Consider the following 19,003-nt stretch of genomic DNA (forward strand, 5'->3'; position numbering starts at 1 on the left):
GCATGTTTTTTGGAGAGTAACTGTAAAGGGCGGGGTTAAATTTTCCTGTCAAAACATAGTCTACGACGTTCTCTGGGTCACATGATGTGTCTGTGCAAAATTTTGTGATTGCAAATGCGACGGTGCGGATACACTTTTCGTTTCCCTTTTTCCCCATTATGTAGATAGGGGCAAAATTGATTGGTAAATTGGAATGCGCGGGGTTAAAATTTCACCTCACAACATAGCCTATGACGCTCTCAGGGTCCAGACGTGTGAGTGTGCAAAATTTTGTGGCTGTAGCTGCGACGGTACAGATGCCAATCCCGGACATACACACATACATACATACACACACACATTCAGCTTTATATATTAGATAGATATCTATATCTATATATATATATATATATATATATATATATATATATATTCCATACTGCATTAAAAAAAAATCATCATACTCACCTACTCCAGGGTCCTGACCATTCCAGTGCAGGAGGATTAGAGCGCTGTCATCGCGCTCACAAGACAGAGTCCCGGTGGCTTGCGATGATCACCACGCTGGGACTCTGATGTTCTGCATGTCCGCTCATCGCTGTCATCAGCAGAAGTGCGAGGAGATCATGTCTCCCGGCACTAACGTAGAGGTTAGCTATATCAGTACACTGCACACGCCGGTATAGTTAACAGTAGCGCAGCTCTCGATGGGCCCCTGATGACCCAACCCTGCCGGGCCCAGTCTCATTGGTGACCTCTGTGACTGCAGTCGTTACACCCCTTCTTTTACCTGATGTGTTATTTTTGTCTTTTAGTTTGTTGTTTCATGAGTGTATTTCTGGTTGTTCGAGCCACTGGTGTTTTTTTCCTGTAGTATTTTTATTGTTTTTTTCACTCTATTAAAACAATTAAAAAATCTATAGCTGTTTTTAAATTAAAACAATGGCAAAATGCTCAAAAAAACATTCTGGGATCTTTTAAGTGTTCCCATTGACTTATATTGTAAAGTACAGAGCGTTGTCTGAGTGGAAAACACCAGAAGAATGGTCATGTCACTTTTTTAACTGCTTGGCGTTATTAGAAACCCACCAAGGTTAAAAGACATTCAAAAGCCTAAACAAAAATACATATCATTTTTACATAGAAATGTATAATTTCATTTTCTGGGCGTTTTCTGGTTATCTGCCTGAAAAAGACATTCTGAGTACATACCCACTTTTGGTTCCATAAAGTCAGCAAAAAAACTACTTGTGGACGCACCCTAATGGTATGCTATTTTAGCAGACGGGTTTGTACCAGTTCCATTCTAAAAGAAACTTGAAAAAGCACTCAGAGGAACGAACATACGCACTTCTATGTAAAAACTATCTGGGCATATGTTCAAGCTTCTGAGCGTCTTTTAACCTCTGCAGGTTTCTTAAAACACTAGACTGTTATAAGGAGTGACATGTAGATTCTTTTGTCGCTCAGAAAGCGCTCTGTACTTTACAATACAATTCATTGGGAAAGCTTAAAAGATAGCCTAAGGCACACGGGGCACTAGTGCAATGCTCGCATGACACTCGGCTCGCGCTGGCAGTACAGCAGGAGCCGAGTGTCATGCTAGTATCCCTGCGACTGTGGTCCGACCGTGCGAGCGGACCTCAGCTGCGGGGGGCGGGCCGGCTCTCAGGAGGGGTGGGTCAGTGCTGCGGAGGGGTGGGCCAGCACGGAGGAGGAGAGGGAGGGATTTCTCTCCCTCTCTCCTCCGTAGCCGGCTATTGTGATTCTCGCTCTGCACGCGTGGTAAACCGGAGTACCGCGAGTGCAGTGCGATTTTTCTCTCGCCCCATTCACTTGAATGGGTGCGAGAGAAATGAGTCTCGCATTACAATCGCAGCATGCTTCTCGGTCCGGTTAGGGCTGAGAAAATAATCGCTCATGTGCGGTGACACACAGGCTAGAATTGGTCCAAGTGGAATGTGATGTTTTATCGCACTCCACTCACACCGATTTTCTCGCCGTGTGGCTTAGGCCTAATAGTTTTTACCATTTTTTCTTAAATGCTAGAGGTTTTTCATTATTCAGTGTATTGAGAAAATAACATGAAAACAGTAAAATAGACTTAAAATCCATGGGAAATCACTCCAAAAAGCCGGTGGTCAAAACTATCAGGTAAATGCTCAGGAGACAACTGGAAAAAAGCAACATAAAAGAAGAAAAAAACACCAGTTTCCTCTATTTGAACTCGGGTTTGCTGAGTTTAAAGACATCATGTGCACATAACCTTGGGTTTTTAAACACGCCAAAAAGTGACCTGACCATTCTTCCTGTGTTATCCACTATTACTTGTAAGATTCTCATTACTTCCAATAAATGTCTATAGGAAGGCTGAATAGACTAGAGTTGAGCGCGGTTCTAGGTTCGAGGTTCTCCAGTTCTAGGCTCGAGTGATTTTGGGGCCTGTTCTAGATCGAACTAGAACTCGAGCTTTTTGCAAAAGCTCGATAGTTCTAGAAACGTTCGATAATGGTTCTAGCAGAAAAAAAACAGCTAATTCCTAGCTGGCTTTCCGCTGTAATAGTGTAAGTCACTCTGTGACTCACACTATTATGAAATTTCAGTGTATAGTGTGCGTGAACAGCGCCTTCAGATCACTGCTGTTTGTATAATGGCGATCGCCATTTTTTTTTTTTTCCTTGTCTTCCTTCCCTAAGCGCGCGCGTCTTGTGGGGCGGGCCAGCATGTCAGCCAATCCCAGACACACACACAGCTAAGTGGACTTTTAGCCAGAGAAGCAACGGCATGTGTGATAGGATGTCCATGTCACATGTCCCTGCATTATAAAACCGGACATTTTCCTCCAGCACGCCATTATCTGCCTTCTGCGTCCTTGGTGTCAGACATCACTGGCGCAGCTCCGTCCTTTGTCCTATCGCCGATACTGCTGTATGCGCTCCATACACAGCACTGGACAGCTTAGGGATAGCACTTTCTATAAGTCCTTTTAAGGGCTCGTACCGGCAGGGTCAGAGCCATAGGTGACAGGTCCTGAAAACAGAGACAGCGTCTGTGTAGCTAAGGTCAGGGATTTCGTCGCTGCATTTCCCCATTAGGAGGGAATAGAAAGGCAGGCTTCCTTTCCTCTACCCAGAGCCCCACAACCCTGGCACTGTACCCTCCTGTCCTCTGCACACTCCAACTCATTATAACTAAGCCATTATACTAGCAAACACTCAGTGTACCTAGTGGCATCCTAAACGTGGCTATTGGACTTTTGTCTAGTCCCACTAGTGCAAAGATATTTGCAGCACGTCTGCCTGCATTGCACACTCCAACTCATTATAACTAAGCCATTATACTAGCAAACACTCAGTGTACCTAGTGGCATCCTAAACGTGGCTATTGGACTTTTGTCTAGTCCCACTAGTGCAAAGATATTTGCAGCACGTCTGCCTGCATTGCACACTCCAACTCATTATAACTAAGCCATTATACTAGCAATTTATGCTGCCAGTTTAAGGGCCGTAGTTGCATTGTCAGGGATATTTATTCTTTATTATTATGCTGTTAATAAAGCTAGACCACCGCTGCAATCTACACCACCTCTCAATTTTTACTACCACATTTTCAGTGTACAATCTTGTCGCAATCAACATGAGTGGCAAAATGACAGATGCTGGTGGAAAGGGGAAGAGGCGTGGTGGAAAAGGAAAAAAAGGTTTTGTCCGTGGGGAAGGTGGCAAAGCTCCATTATCATCTGCTGAAGATAGACCATCTACCAGCAAAAGTAAGATGTCTACTACTTACCGTGGACAATCCGATGTGCTCCCTTTTTTACGGACACGAACAACAGGAACAAAGGTAGATGATGTCCAAAAAAGGAAAATGCTTGAATGGATCTCAAGTGGTCCAACAAGTGCCCTCTCAACCACTTCAAGTACCGCATCCAAAAAACAGCAGTCCTCTGAGTTGTCATCCCAATCAAACTTGCTTTCTCCCAGCTCTGAAGTCTCCATCAGCCCTGCACAGTATGGTGGAACTGAGATGGCTGAGTCTGCAGAGCTGTTCAGTCACACTATAGCCTGGGAATCAGAGGTCTGCTCCCAAGCTACAGTGAGTACAGAACATGAAATGGTCTGCAGTGATGCCCAGAACCTTTGTGACTCTGATTCAGGCCGTGAGGACCAAGTTTCTGAGCATAATGTTGACCCTTTGTCACAAACTGTAACACCTGTGGTTATAGACAGTGAGGAACATACTGATGAAGATGAGACGCAGATACCCGATTGGGATGACAACTTAAATATTCGGTCAGGGCAAGAAGAGGCTCGGTCTGAGGGGGAGGGGAGTGCAAACACAACAATTGATGATGAAGTTCTAGGTCCCACCTACTGTCAACCCACAGTCAGGCACTCGAGGAGGTCAACAGAGGTGGTGGAGGAGGTTGCAACTGATGACGAAGTTACCTTGCGCCTTCCTGGACAGAGTCGGAGTACTGGTAGCACGTCTACAACTGCATCCTCAGCCACCACTCTGCCTCTGAGCACTAGTCGGGGTGGATCAACAGGTCGCATGCCCTCTAAGCCTTGCCTAGCCTGGTCCTTTTTTGACATAGCAAAAGATCGCCCAAATTATGTGATCTGTAAAATTTGTCATGGTTCTATTAGTAGAGGTCAAAACCTCAACAGTTTGACAACTTCTTCCATGAATCGTCACATGAATAAATATCATGTGATCCGGTGGGAAGCTCACCTTGCTGTAATGCGGCCTAGCGGAGCGAACCATCCACCGCCTGCCCCTTCCAGTGCATCCGCGCGCTCTTCATCTTCTAGGACTGTGGGGACAGCTGTCACACCTGTTTTTCCACGCACAACTTCCACCACTGTAACCGCAACAGGCACTTTGCTTGGTAGGTCGTCAGTTGGTTTGGAAGGGGAAACAAGTGAGTGTGTAGTGCTCTCTCAGACATCGATAGCACCAACGTTGGATGAAGGCAACATCATGTCTCCGCCTGCACTTTCCTCACAAACTTGCATTTTTCCAGGGACACCCTACTCAACACCGTCTACACACAGCAGCCAGATCTCTGTCCCTCAGATGTGGTCAAATAAAAGGCCACTTCCTGCGACCCATGACAAAGCTAAGAGGTTGACTCTATCCCTCTGTAAGCTCTTGGCTACCGAAATGCTGCCTTTCCGCCTAGTGGACACACAGGATTTTAGAGACCTTATGTCTGTCGCTGTGCCCCAGTACCAGATGCCTAGTCGCCACTACTTCTCTAAGAAATGTGTGCCCGCGCTACACCAGCATGTCGCACACAACATCACCGCTTCCTTGAGAAACTCTGTGTGTGAACGGGTGCATTTCACCACCGATACTTGGACCAGTAAGCATGGACAGGGACGTTACATGTCGCTGACTGGGCACTGGGTAACTATGATGATAGATGTTGACGGGTCTGCTGCACAAGTCTTGCCGTCCCCACGACTTGTGTGTCAATCCTCTGTCTGTCCAAGTTCCGCCACTGCTTCTGCCTCCTCCACCTCATCTGGGTCCTCCACCTCCGCCCCAAGCCTGCCTGGTCAGGCCACCAGCGTTCTCACTGCGCAGAAGGAATCACGCACGCCTCATTACTATGCTGGCAGCAGAGCGCAACGGCATCAGGCGGTCTTTAGCTTGACATGTCTTGGGAATAAGAGTCACACAGCTGAGGAGTTGTGGTCAGCTCTGCGGTCCGAGTTTAATAAATGGTTGTCTCCGCTCAACCTGCAGCCTGTTAAGGCCGTGTGCGACAATGCTGCAAACCTGGGTGCGGCCCTTCGCCTGGGCAAGGTGACACACGTGCCTTGTATGGCTCACGTGTGGAACCTTGTTGTCCAGCAATTTTTAACACACTATCCCGGCCTAGATGGCCTTCTGAACAGGGCACGAAAACTGTCTGCTCACTTCCGCCGTTCAAGCGCCGCAGCTGAGCGACTTGCATCGCTCCAGAAGTCTTTCGGCCTGCCGGTTCATCGCCTGAAATGCGATGTGGCGACACGCTGGAATTCAACTCTCCACATGTTACAGCGACTGTGGCAGCACCGCCGAGCCCTGGTGCAATACGTCATGACGTATAGCCTGGGCCAACGAGATGCAGAGGTGGGGCAGATCACCCTGATGGAGTGGTCTCAGATCAAGGACCTATGCACCCTTCTGCACAGTTTCGACATGGCGACGAATATGTTTAGCGCTCACAATGCCATTATCAGCATGACAATTCCAGTAATTTACATGCTGGAGCACACGCTAAACACTATTCGGAGTCAGGGGGTGGGACAACAGGAAGGGGAGGAACTACAGGAGGATTCATATGCGCAAGGGACAACAACATCACCAAGGTCCAGACGTTCATCATCACCAACGCGGCAGGCATGGGACCATGGGGGACAGGGATCAACAAGGGCGCATGGTAGCAGGCTAAATGTTGAGGAAGGTACAGGAGAACATGAAGAAATGGAGGACGAACTGTCCATGGACATGGAAGACTCAACGGATGAGGGAGACCTTGGTCAAATTTCTGTTGAAAGAGGTTGGGGGGAGATGTCAAAGGAAGAAAGAATGGTTAGCACTTCTATGCCACAAACACAGCGTGGACTTGGTCCGCATGGCTGCGCAAGACACGAGTGCCTTCTTGTTGCACTACCTCCAACATGACCCTCGTATAGTCAAAATTAGAAGTGATGATGACTACTGGATTGCCACACTATTAGATCCCCGGTACAAGTCCAAATTTTGTGACATAATTCCAGCCATAGAAAGGGACGCACGTATGCAGGAGTATCAGCAGAAGCTGTTACTCGATCTTAGCTCGGCTTTTCCACCAAACAACCGTGCAGGTGCAGGGAGTGATTCTCCCAGTTGTAACTTGCCAAACATGGGACGGTCTCGTCATCTTCAACAGTCTACCCGCACCAGTAGGACCGTATCTGGTGCTGGTAACAGCAATTTTATGGAATCTTTTCATAATTTTTTTAGACCCTCCTTTGCAAGGCCACCAGAGACAACAAGTCTGACACATAGTCAACGGCTGGAGAGGATGATACAGGAGTATCTCCAAATGAACATCGATGCCATGACTTTGCAAATGGAGCCTTGCTCATTTTGGGCTTCAAATCTAGAAAAATGGCCAGAGCTATCCAGTTACGCCTTGGAGATTTTGTCGTGTCCAGCTGCCAGCGTTGTCTCTGAATGTGTCTTCAGTGCTGCTGGGTGTGTGCTGACAGATAAGTGCACGCGTCTGTCCAGTGACAATGTGGACAGACTGACGTTCATCAAAATGAACAAGTCATGGATCCAGAAGGAATTTACTACCCCTGTGTCATCCTGGGGAGAGTAAATGCTTGTGGATTTGGAATGTGCTTGATGCAAATCAAAACATCCTGTTTGCAACTAGGGCACAAGTGCTGCCACTGAAAGGGGTGGGTGTGTGTGGGGCCCAATTTTTTGAAAAAAGGGAGACTTGGAGTAACCCTTGCTTACATTGTTTTTAAAAATGATCCTAGATGAACAGATCTGGGATCAGGAAAGACTTTGCTACCTAACCCGGGGTCATCCTGGGGACGGTTAATTATGGCGTATTTTTGAATGTGCTTGATGCAAATCTAGCTGTGAAGTTGTACAACTGGGGCACAACTGCTGCCACTGAATGGGTGGGTGTGTGTGGGGCCTAATTTTTGGAAAAAAGGGAGACTCCGCTTGGAGTAACCCTTGCTTGCTGTGTTTTTTAAAAGGAGCCAAGATGAACAGAGCTGGGATCAGGAAAGACTTTGCTACCTACCCCGGTGTCATCCCGGGGACGGTTAATTATGGCGTATTTTTGAATGTGCTTGATGCAAATCTAGCTGTGAAGTGTACAACTGGGGCACAACTGCTGCCACTGGAGGGGTGGGTGTGTGTTGGGCCCAATTTTTGGAAAAAATGGAGACTCCGCTTGGAGTAACCCTTGCTTACATTGTTTTTAAAAATGATCCTAGATGAACAGATCTGGGATCAGGAAAGACTTTGCTACCTAACCCGGGGTCATCCTGGGGACGGTTAATTATGGCGTATTTTTGAATGTGCTTGATGCAAATCTAGCTGTGAAGTGTACAACTGGGGCACAACTGCTGCCACTGAAGGGGTGGGTGTGTGTGGGGCCTAATTTTTGGAAAAAAGGGAGACTCCGCTTGGAGTAACCCTTGCTTGCTGTGTTTTTTAAAAGGAGCCAAGATGAACAGAGCTGGGATCAGGAAAGACTTTGCTACCTACCCCGGTGTCATCCTGGGGACGGTTAATTATGGCGTATTTTTGAATGTGCTTGATGCAAATCTAGCTGTGAAGTACACAACTGGGGCACAACTGCTGCCACTGAAGGGGTGGGTGTGTGTGGGGCCCAATTTTTGGAAAAAAGGGAGACTCCGCTTGGAGTAACCCTTGCTTACATTGTTTTTAAAAATGATCCTAGATGAACAGATCTGGGATCAGGAAAGACTTTGCTACCTAACCCGGGGTCATCCTGGGGACGGTTAATTATGGCGTATTTTTGAATGTGCTTGATGCAAATCTAGCTGTGAAGTGTACAACTGGGGCACAACTGCTGCCACTGAAGGGGTGGGTGTGTGTGGGGCCCAATTTTTGGAAAAAAGGGAGACTCCGCTTGGAGTAACCCTTGCTTGCTGTGTTTTTTAAAAGGAGCCAAGATGAACAAGTCATGGTTCAGCAAAGACTTTATCTACCTACCCCGATGTCATCCTGGGGACGGTTAATTATGGCGTATTTTTGAATGTGCTTGATGCAAATCTAGCTGTGAAGTGTACAACTGGGGCACAACTGCTGCCACTGAAGGGGTGGGTGTGTGTGGGGCCCAATTTTTGGAAAAAAGGGAGACTCCGCTTGGAGTAACCCTTGCTTGCTGTGTTTTTTAAAAGGAGCCAAGATGAACAAGTCATGGTTCAGCAAAGACTTTATCTACCTACCCCGATGTCATCCTGGGGACGGTTAATTATGGCGTATTTTTGAATGTGCTTGATGCAAATCTAGCTGTGAAGTGTACAACTGGGGCACAACTGCTGCCACTGAAGGGGTGGGTGTGTGTGGGGCCTAATTTTTGGAAAAAAGGGAGACTCCGCTTGGAGTCACCTTGCGGTGTTTTACATGATTTTAGAAGGGCGTGCCATGCCTATATCTGTGTCTCCTCTTTTTCCTTGTCCTGCTCTTTTGTTTTCGCATGAGTATATGTCCTTGTCACTTTCCCATGTGTTTGTGTTGTGAGTTGTTTGTCACCTTTTGGACACCTTTGAGGGTGTTTTCTAGGTGTTTTTATGTGTTTGTGAATGCCTGCCATTGTTTCCTATGCGGTTCGAGTTCGGTTCGTCGAACGTTTGACGAACCGAACTCGAACGGGGCCTCCGTTCGGCGAGCCGACCTCGAGCCGAACCGGGACCGGTTCGCTCATCTCTAGAATAGACACCTGGGCATATACTGGAGAGTTTTGTAAGAGTTTTCATTTAACCCCTTCACGACCGCGGGCAGTAAAATTACGTCCTATTTTAACGTGACTTAACGACCAGGGACGTAATTTTACTGCCTAAACTTCATTTGATTGCCGTGGCCATAGCAACGGCTTTCAAATGATGTCCCCTGCTGTTTCTTACAGCAGGGGACCTTTGCTTGACCCCAGGGGGGGTGGCATCGCCACCCCCTATCGACGATCGATGTGATTGGCTGTTCAAATCTGAACCGCCAACCACATCGATTGCACTAATTTCGGCAAAAATAATGCCCGAATTAGTGCGATCCTGTGAGATCCAGCTATGAGATGCCGCAGCTGCTGCAGCATATCATAGGTGGACCTCAAACATGCCGCCCCCAGCCCCTGCAGCACTGATTGGAGCGATCGTGCTATGACGCGCAATCGCTCCAATCAGTGTGCAGTGGGGCGGTCTGATCTGGAGGTGGCCGCCCTCCCCAGGCCTGTACTGCTCTGGGGACCCTCCCCCAACATGGCTGCAGCGTGGAGTGGCTGGTACTTTTGGTACCACGCCACCGCTGCTGCCGCCGCAGACGCCGCCTCTGCTGTCACCGCGCCAGCTCCAAAGGTAAGTATTGCGCTCCGGCGATGGCCCCTGCGCGCTCCCGTGAAGGCCCCTGCGCGCTCCCGTGAAGGCCCCTGCCCGTGCCCCCCCAGATCTGCCCCCCTACGCCCCGATCTGCCCCCCTACGCCCCGATCTGCCCCCCGGCATCCCGATCTGCTCCCCACGCGATCTGCCTGCCTCCTCTGTCATCTCTATTCTGCTTCCAAGGTTCCTTCCTTCTGCCTTTGCTTCTCCGCCCCCTCTGCTCTCCCTCTAACCCCCCCCCCTCTGCCCCCCCTCTGCCCCCCCCCTCCCCTGCCCCCCCCGACGTCCTCTTACCTGCCTTCACGGGTCGTCCGAGGTCTTCACTGGCCCGATCACATCTGCCTCCATCGCTGGGTCCTTCTGCTGATCTGTCCAACGTCCTGCCTGCTGCTGGTGTAAAGCTGTCTATCTCACTGCCTTCTTGTTCCTCTGCAACTCTTCTGGTCAGTGATCCTCTTGGTACTGTGAGTATAACTTTTTTTTTTTTTTTTTTCTTGTATCCTGTCCATTTTTACACTTCATCTGTCCGTGCGTCCCGCCAAGCGCTGATCAGGGATGCAGATAACGGATCTGCATCCGTGGTCAGTTTTTGGCATGACTTTTTTCCGTATTCGCGACGCTTTTTGTATCGCGTCCGTCCGTGCGTCCCGCCGAGCGCTGATCAGGGATGCAGATAACGGATCGGCATCCCTGCTCAATTTTTGGCGTGACTTTTTTCCGTATTCGCGACGCTTTTTGTATCGCGTCCGACCGTGCGTCCCGCCGAGTGCTGATCAGGGATGCAGATAACGGATCGGCATCCCTGCTCAATTTTTGGCGTGACTTTTTTCCGTATTCGCGACGCTTTTTGTATCGCATCCGTCCGTGCGTCCCGCCGAGCGCTGATCAGGGATGCAGATAACGGATCGGCATCCCTGCTCAATTTTTGGCGTGACTTTTTTCCGTATTCGCGACAATTTTTGTATGGCATCCGTCTGTGCGTCCCGCCGAGCGCTGATCAGGGATGCACATAACATATCTGCATCCATGGTCAATTTTTGGCGTGACTTTTTTTTTTACGTATCCCCGACGCTTTTTTTATCGCATCCGACCGTGCGTCCTGCAGCGACCGATCAGTGCACTGCATCTGTGCGTTTGAAAAGTCAAATGGCGCTCCTTCTCTTCTGAGCCCCGCCATGCGCCCAAACAATTACTTTCCACCACATATGAGGTATCTGCGTACTCAGGAGAAAATGCACAATACGTTTTATGGTGCATTTTTTCCTGATAGCCTTGTGAAAAAAAAAGCTACCTAGTTGAAGCAACCGTTTTGTGGTAAAAAAAATTTTTTTCTTTTCACGGCTCAACGCTATAAACTTCTGTGAAGCCCCCAGGTGTTCAAAGTGCTCACCAAACATCTAGAAAAATTATTTGAGGGCTCTAGTTTCCAAAATGGTGTCACTTGTGGGGGAGCTCCACTGTTTAGGCACCATAGGGGGTCTCCAAACGTGACATGGCGTCCGCTAATGATTCCAACCAATTTTGCTGTCAAATGGCGCTCCTTCTCTTCTGAGCCCCGCCATGCGCCCAAACAATTACTTTCCACCACATATGATGTATCTGCGTACTCAGGAGAAAATGCACAATACATTTTATGGTGCATTTTTTCCTGTTACCCTTGTGAAAAAAAAGCTACCTAATTGAAGCAACCGTTTTGTGGTAAAAAAATTTTTTTTTCTTTTCACGGCTCAACGCTATAAACTTCTGTGAAGCCCCCAGGTGTTCAAAGTGCTCACCAAACATCTAGAAAAATTATTTGAGGGCTCTAGTTTCCAAAATGGGGTCACTTGTGGGGGAGCTCCATTGTTTAGGCACCTCAGGGGGTCTTCAAACCTGACATGGCGTCCGCTAATGAGTGCAGCTAATTTTGCATTTAAATAGCGCTCCTTGCCTTCCGAGCACTGCCGTGTGTCCAAACATTTGATTTCCACCACATATGAGGTATCTGCGTACTCAGGAGAAAATGGACAATACATTTTATGTTGCATTTTTTCCCAATACCCTTGTGAAAAAAAAAGCTACCTAGTTGAAGCAACAGTTTTGTGGTAAAAAAAAAATTTTTTCTTTTCACGGCTCAACGTTATAAACTTCTGTGAAGCCCCCAGGTGTTCAAAGTGCTCATCAAACATCTAGAAAAAATATTTGAGGGCTCTAGTTTCCAAAATGGGGTCACTTGTGGGGGAGCTCCATTGTTTAGGCACCTCAGGGGGTCTTCAAACCCGACATGGCGTCCGCTAATTAGTGCAGCTAATTTTGCGTTCAAAAATTCAAATGGCGCTCCTTGCATTCCGAGCACTGCCGTGTGTCCAAACATTTGATTTCCACCACATATGAGGTATCTGCGTACTCAGGAGAAAATGGACAATATATTTTATGTTGCATTTTTTCCCAATACCCTTGTGAAAAAAAAAGCTACCTAGTTGAAGCAACAGTTTTGTGGTAAAAAAAAATGTTTTTCTTTTCACGGCTCAACGTTATAAACTTCTGTGAAGCCCCCAGGTGTTCAAAGTGCTCATCAAACATCTAGAAAAAATATTTGAGGGCTCTAGTTTCCAAAATGGGGTCACTTGTGGGGGAGCTCCATTGTTTAGGCACCTCAGGGGGTCTTCAAACCCGACATGGCGTCCGCTAATTAGTGCAGCTAATTTTGCGTTCAAAAATTCAAATGGCGCTCCTTGCATTCCAAGCACTGCCGTGTGTCCAAACATTTGATTTCCACCACATATGAGGTATCTGCGTACTCAGGAGAAAATGGACAATACATTTTATGTTGCATTTTTTCCCGATACCCTTGTGAAAAAAAAAGCTACCTAGTTGAAGCAACAGTTTTGTGGTAAAAAATTTTTTTTTTCTTTTCACGGCTCAACGTTATAAACTTCTGTGAAGCCCCCAGGTGTTCAAAGTGCTCATCAAACATCTAGAAAAAATATTTGAGGGCTCTAGTTTCCAAAATGGGGTCACTTGTGGGGGAGCTCCATTGTTTAGGCACCTCAGGGGGTCTTCAAACCCGACATGGCGTCCGCTAATGAGTGCAGCTAATTTTGCGTTCAAAAATTCAAATGGCGCTCCTTCCCTTCCGAGCTCCGCTGTGCACCCAAACAATTGATTTTTACCACATATGGGGTATCGGCGTACTCAGGAGAAAATGCACAATAAATTGTAGGGTGCACTTTCTCTTTTCTCCCTTGTGAAAATGAAAATTTTATGGCTAAAGTAACATTTTTGTGTTAAAAAGTAAAATTTTCATTTTTTCCTTCCACATTGCTTTGGTTCCTGTGAAGCACCTAAAGGGTTAATAAACTTTTTGGATGTGGTTTTGAGCAGAGTGAGGGGTGCAGTTTTTAGAATGGGGTCACTTTTGGGTATTTTCTGTCACCTCGGTCTCTCAAAGTCACCTCAAATGTGATGTGGTCCCTAAAAAAAATTATTTTCTAAATTTTGTTGGAAAAATGAGAAATTGCTGATGAACTTTGACCCCTTCTAACTTCCTAACGAAAAAAAAATTTGTTTCGAAAATTGCGCTGATGTAAAGTAGACAAGTGGGAAATGTTATTTAGTAACTATTTTGTGTGACATATTTCTCAGATTTATGGGCATAAATTTTCAAAGTTTGAAAATTGCGAAATTTTCAAAATTTTCGCCAAATTTCCTAAATTTTCACAAATAAACGCAAAAAATATCGGCCTAAATTTACCACTGACATGAAGTACAATATGTCACGAAAAAACAATCTCAGAATCGCCAGGATCCGTTGAAGCGTCCCAGAGTTATAACCTGTCAAAGTGACACTGGTCAGAATTGCAAAAAATGGCCCGGTCATTAGGGTGTTTTAGTGGCCGGGGGTGAAGGGGTTAAAGAACACATTTTACTTACTCCTTCATGATCTTATAAAAGCTTACAAATTGCCCGAAAAATGCTTAGAAAAATATTTACAAACTGCTTTAGGAAACACCCAAAAACTGCTTGCTATAAAAAGAAAAAATCACATTTCCTAAAGCTATTCCAGCTCTTCAGTTGTGTGCTGTGTTTTCCATCCGTTTTTTTCTTTGCGTGAAAATGCCATAGCAATTTAAATTGACAGCTATCAGCAAGTTCTCACATGTCCTGTAGATAGGTGATACCTTATTTTAACCAGTAAACCCCTTTAATAAACCAATATTTCAGTATTGTACTGGATGTATAACTGTACTGCAGGATCAACAGAAGTCACTGCATTTGTATCAATAAACCCAGTAGACTGATGGCGCAAAGAGTCAAACAAGCCAGAATCCAAAAAAGGATCAAGAAAGTTGCAAAACCTGACGGCTCCATTGCATATCATCCAAAGGAAATCACTGAAACTTTCACCAACTATTACATCAAACTATATAACCTAAAAAAACGACTCATCAATTTCACAACCAGATGATACGACCATTAATAGTTTCTTAGATAGAATGCAACTCCCCAAAATTTCCAAACAACAGCTAGACACTCTTAACTCCCCATTTACGGATACAGAAATTATTAGAGCAATATTACTTAAAATCCAAAAAATCCCCGGGGCCAGATGGGTTTACCAATGATTACTATAAAGCTTTCCCCTTGTCCTCTTGTCCTGTTGGGGGGCCATCTGGTCAAGATTTTTAATAAAGCCGCTGATACAGGAACATTTCCCAAAGAAATGCTAGAAGCCACAATTATTATGATCTCAAAATCAAAGGGAAATGAAGACCTCGTAAGTAACTACAGGCCTATAGCCTTGATAAATACCAATGTAAAAATGTATGCCAAGATGATCGTGGACAGGTAAAAAAAATACTACCTGATATTGTTCATAATGACCAGATGGGATTCGTAGACAATTGACAGACTTCTGATGGTACAAGGAGAGTAATACATCTAGTCTTCCATATCAACAGTAGAAAAATCAGCTGTTTGCATTGGACGCAGAGAAGGCTTTTGATAGAATCAATTGGAAATATTTGGAATTGGCTTTATATAAATTTGGATTTGACAAAAAAATTGTTAAAACCATTTTGGTCCTCTATTCTAATCCCACTGCAAAAATATGCACCAATAATCACTTATCAAACCCTTTCCCAATTACAAATGGTACCAGACAAGGATGCCCCCTTCCTCCCCTCCTTTTCGTCCTGGCTATAGAACCCCTTGCAGAATTAATCAGAAACAATTTTAGGTATAAAAACAAGAAACCGCCATCATAAAATTTGACTTTTTGCGAATGGCATTATTCTTTCCCTCTCAGACCCACTAAACTCTACCATAGAAGCCCAAAAAATTTTAAATGACTATTCAAAGGCCTCCTATTAATCAAACAACAATAAATCTAAAATTCTTCCCTTTTTCCTTAAAATTAGTACTATTAGTCTCATTAAAAAAGTTTCCTCTTTTACTTGGGAAAAAAACTCATTTGCCTATTTAGGGATCAAAATTACCGATAACCTGGATTCTTTAGTGGAAACAAATATGGAGGACCTTGTCAAGATTACTCAGAGAAAGATTACAGAAATGCCCAAGAACAATATAAGCTGGTTGGGAAAAATTATGGCATTCAAGATGATTATATTACCTAAGATTTTATACTACTTTAGAGTGATCCCCCTGTTAATCCCATTAAATTTTCTATACAAATTACAAAGTCTCTTAAACAAGTTCATCTGGGACAAGAAAAATCCAAGAATTGCCGAGAATACACTGACAAAGTGGCTCGATTTGGAATTATTCCTCAATAACTACTTTTCCCTGTGATCCCTTATCCTACTTCATATCCTGAACCCTAAGCTACCTCTCCCAAACTCCCCTACAATTGCATCAATCTGGAAAAACTTTACCAAGCAAAAATCCAAATTAACCAAATTTGAACAAATCAGTAATTTCCCCCTAAAATTCCTTGCCTTAATGACAAATGAGACCATTCCTGAAACATGGAATACTTTAGGCCTAAAACTAATAAAAGACATACGTACACAATGGCAGAGATTTTATCTGATTTTTAGACATTAAAATAAAATATAATATACCTTACTCTGATTTTAAGTTCCTAATTTCTCTGAGAACCTCCCTTTGGAAAATCCTAAACACTAACTACCCCCTCCTGGGCTTTATTAGTACCCTGTTCTGTAACTTAGAGAAGCAAAGCATCTGGAGGACTAATACCACTCGTATATAGATTCCTAAATGATGACTATATATTTTGTAAGCAAACCTACATAGAAAGATGGGAGAAGGATTTAAAGATGTGTTTCTCTGATGAGAAGTGACAAAACTGCCTAAGGGTAAGTTCACACAGTGCGTTTTTCGCGGCGTTTTTGCACAGTTTTCGGGTGCGTTTTTGATCAGAAAACTGCATGACTTTGCTTCCCCAGCAAACTCTATGAGTTTTCATTTTTGCTGTCTGCACACAGCGTTTTTTTTCAGCTGCATTTTTGTGGTGCCACAAAAACGCAGTATGTCAATTATTCCCACGTTTTTCACTGCGCTTTTCATCCATTGGCTAGGTTCGCACACTGCGTCTTTTTGACGCTGCGTTTTTGTGCGTTTTTGGCCGCCAAAAACGCACAAAAACGCACCTGCGCCAAAAAAAACGCATAAAAAACGCATGCGTTTTTGCCGCGATTTGGTGCGTTTTTGGCTGCGTTTTGCTGCGTTTTTGATCTCTGCGTTTTGCTGCGTTTTTCCAATGCATTGCATGGGGGAAAAACGCAGAAAAACGCAGGAAAGAACTGACGTCCATTTTTTTTTTTTAACTCAAAAACGCAGGTAAAAAAACCAGATGTGTGCGAACAGCAAAAATGAAAACTCATAGACTTTGCTGGGGAAGCAAAGTCCTGCAGTTTTGAAGCCAAAAACGCACCCGAAAAACGCGCAAAAACGCAGCGAAAAACGCACTGTGCGCACATAGCCATTGAGTGCAATGGGATGTTGAAAGACGCAATGAGAAACGCAAATAGGTGCGTTTTAGTGCGTTTCTAAGACCAAAAACGCAGCTATAAACGCAGGAGGTGGGTAATAAAGTGACATGTACAGGAAGAGGATTCCTTCTGTCAGTAAACACAGAAGCGTGAATCCTCCCAGTACCGTCACCTTCACTTCCACCTTCAGTCCTGTGCATGTATGCTGCCGTGCGGCGTCATGTACGGGCAGGAGGTGGAAACGGCTGCGAAATCAAAAGTGAACAGTGGAAAAAAAAAAGTCATACTCACCTGTCTGCAGACTCCCGGTGCCATGCCCGCTCCCATCTCCTCCCGCGGTACCGCTGCTCCGGGTGTGTGCAGTCTCCCCGGGTACGTATGCCTGCAGGATGCAGGACCTAGCGATGGATCACCTGATGCAGTTACCTGACGCGTCAGCTGATCGTAAGTATCGGGCTGACGCCAGCGCCAGGCCGGTTTAACCTATCAGCGGATGCGTCAGGAGACTTAATCCTAGATTACCGGCAGCTCCTGCAGCGATCGGACGGGATCAGACTCGCTCTAGGAGCTGCCGGTAATCAGCTCATAAGTGAGTATTTTTTTTTTTTGCACCGATGCATCTGCTGATTGTATAAACGGCTTTTATACAATCAGCTGATGTGTGATGTGATTTAGGCACTTGATCCTGACACATCATCTGATTGCTTTGCCTTCCAGCAAACCGATCAGATGATATTGGATCCGGATTGGACGGCGCGGGACCCTTGACCCAGGATTACTGCGGAGGGGGATTTCTTTATTTCAATAAAGATGGAGTCACTAATTGTGTTGTGTTTTATTTCTAATAAAAATATTTTTCTGTATGTTGTGGTTTTTTTTATCTTTATTAGAAATTCATGGTGGCCATGTCTAATATTGGCGTGACACCATGAATTTCGGGCTTAGGGCCAGCTGATAATATACAGCTAGCCCTAACCCCATTATTACCCAGTGAGCCACCCGGCATCAGGGCAGCTGGAAGAGTTGGATACAGCGCCAGAAGATGGCGCTTCTATGAAAGCAACATTTTCTGGGGTGGCTGCAGACTGCAATTCGCAGCGGGGGTGCCCAGAAAGCATGGGCACCCTGCACTGTGGATTCCGATCCCCAGCTGCCTAGTTGTACCCGGCTGGACACAAAAATTAGGCAAAGCTCTCGTCATTTTTTTTTTAATTATTTCATGAAATCCATGAAATAATTAAAACAAAAGGGCTTCTCTATATTTTTGGTTCCCAGCCGGGGACAAATAGGCAGCTGGGGGTTGGGGGCAGCCCGTACCTGCCTGCTGTACCCAGCTAGCATACAAAAATATGGCGAATCCCACATCATTTTTTTTGTTTGGGGGGGGCAAAGAAATCCTGCATACAGTCCTGGAAGGAGGATGCTGAGCCTTGTAGTTCGACAGCTGCTGTCTGCTCTCCTGCATACACTATTGGATGGAGGATGCTGAGCCTTGTAGTTCGACAGCTGCTGTCTGCTCTCCTGCATACACTATTGGATGGAGGATGCTGAGCCTTGTAGGTCTGCTCCCCCTGACTCTCCCTCCAGCATACAGTCCTGGATGAAGCATGCTGAGCCTTGTAGTTCTGCAGCTGCTGTCTGCTCTCCTGCATACACTATTTGATGGAGTATGCTGAGCCTTGTAGTTCTGCAGCTGTCTGCTCTCCTGCATACACTAGTGGAGAATGTAGAACATATTGAAGAAGGAAATGACATCAGACCTTTTTTTTGTTCACTGATAAAAAACGCATAAAGACGCAGTGAGCAAAAATGCAGCAAAAACGCGTACGTTGTTTGCCGCGTTTTTTTTTACGCGGGTGCGTTTTTGTGCGGTTTTTGACGCAAAAAACGCACAAAAACGCAGCGTCAAATAAACGCAGTGTGTGAACCTAGCCTAAAAGCTACATACT

This window comes from Anomaloglossus baeobatrachus, chromosome 6 (assembly GCF_048569485.1).
Source record: "Anomaloglossus baeobatrachus isolate aAnoBae1 chromosome 6, aAnoBae1.hap1, whole genome shotgun sequence".
Lineage (NCBI taxonomy): Eukaryota > Metazoa > Chordata > Amphibia > Anura > Aromobatidae > Anomaloglossus > Anomaloglossus baeobatrachus.